We start from the raw sequence: 1,363 nt of genomic DNA on the forward strand, positions 1-1,363 counted from the left end.
TTAAATTCCAAAGAGAGACTCGAGTGTGGCTCTCTAACCGTGGGACACAGGAACGCCGAAGTAGTCCAGTGCTGGTGGCACGAGTGGTCTAGGAGCTTGCAGCGTCCTGGACCTGCCCGCAGAGATCGTCGATCCAGGTTCATCCTGTATAGGGGTTCGTGTCTGGGCTGACTTTGCACCTTTGACCTCCATATAATTTGAATGCTCCAATGGTAACAGAAGAGCCTTAGGATTTTATTCTTTTTATATAGTCGATATAGAGAATGCTTGTTCTCTCTCCGAAGACCAGGGAAGCGTGGGTGGACGTAACGAGATGCTGGTCAGCGGAGCAGATCAAAGGAAGTAAAGAAGGGTCTATTTCGATGGTGGTTTTCCGGTTGGCCACGATACTCTGGGTCTATACCAGTTAAACAGTAAAGGCTCTCGAGGCGAGAGCGTAAATATCCTCGTATTCTTTTTGCATCGTGGCTGTCCGGATACCAAAGAACCTCACTGGGGCTTCTTCAGTTTCCAGGGGATCTAGATGGCGCGGAATGCGCAGGATTAAGCGAGGCTGTCGGGCCCCGGCTTCTCGCGCAGGATGCTCTCCCGGCTCTCAGGAAGGAAGCCGTTTAAAGGTTTTAGTTGCGCGCCGAGCCCAGACCTGTATTTCCCTCAGAGTCTGTGGGAGTTTCTGCTCTTTATCTGCTCTTGAATGACGACAGCCGAGGGAATGGCTACGTTTCCGTTCGCTGCGCTCAATCGATATAATCGCACTGTTCTATGTATTTTTATATTTTGACATATATATGCGTACAGTACCAAATTATTATCTAGATATATTTAGTGTATATTAAAAATTTCAATCCACAGTATCCATATATTCCTTACCGGAATTCATGACTATTTTTATTATTTTTAAACGAAAATCGAGGTGTCTATTTTTAAATCATGCTGTATATGCTATACACCTTATATATATATATATACATGCTGAAGTGTCTTTTAAGTAGTTGGTAGTGCATTTATTTTGTGTCTTTCTCTATGGCGCCTTAGGATCCCAGTAACGTATTTCGCGTGCTCACCCGCCGAGAATATATACTGTTTCCGCGGCAAGTGCAGTTCACTGTTTCGTTAAAGCTCGCAATGCTACCAGGTGAAGTATTCATCTCTCGGTGGGGCTGCTGTCTTCCATTCGCCCGGAATTCGCTAGTAAAAGGACGAGGAGCTAAGGACGATTGTTCTCTTGGTTGAAAGTTGGAAGGAAGCCTTTCTGGAAAGAAAACGGAAGAGACGCGTCGTGACGTCACTAGAGTGCCGGGTAGTATTTTTCTCGAGCATTTCAATTTTTTCCTCTCTCTCTCTCTCTCTCTCTCTCTCTCTC

Source organism: Cephus cinctus, unplaced genomic scaffold (assembly GCF_000341935.2).
Source record: "Cephus cinctus unplaced genomic scaffold, Ccin1 Ccin1_scaffold0867, whole genome shotgun sequence".
Classification (NCBI taxonomy): Eukaryota; Metazoa; Arthropoda; class Insecta; order Hymenoptera; family Cephidae; genus Cephus; species Cephus cinctus.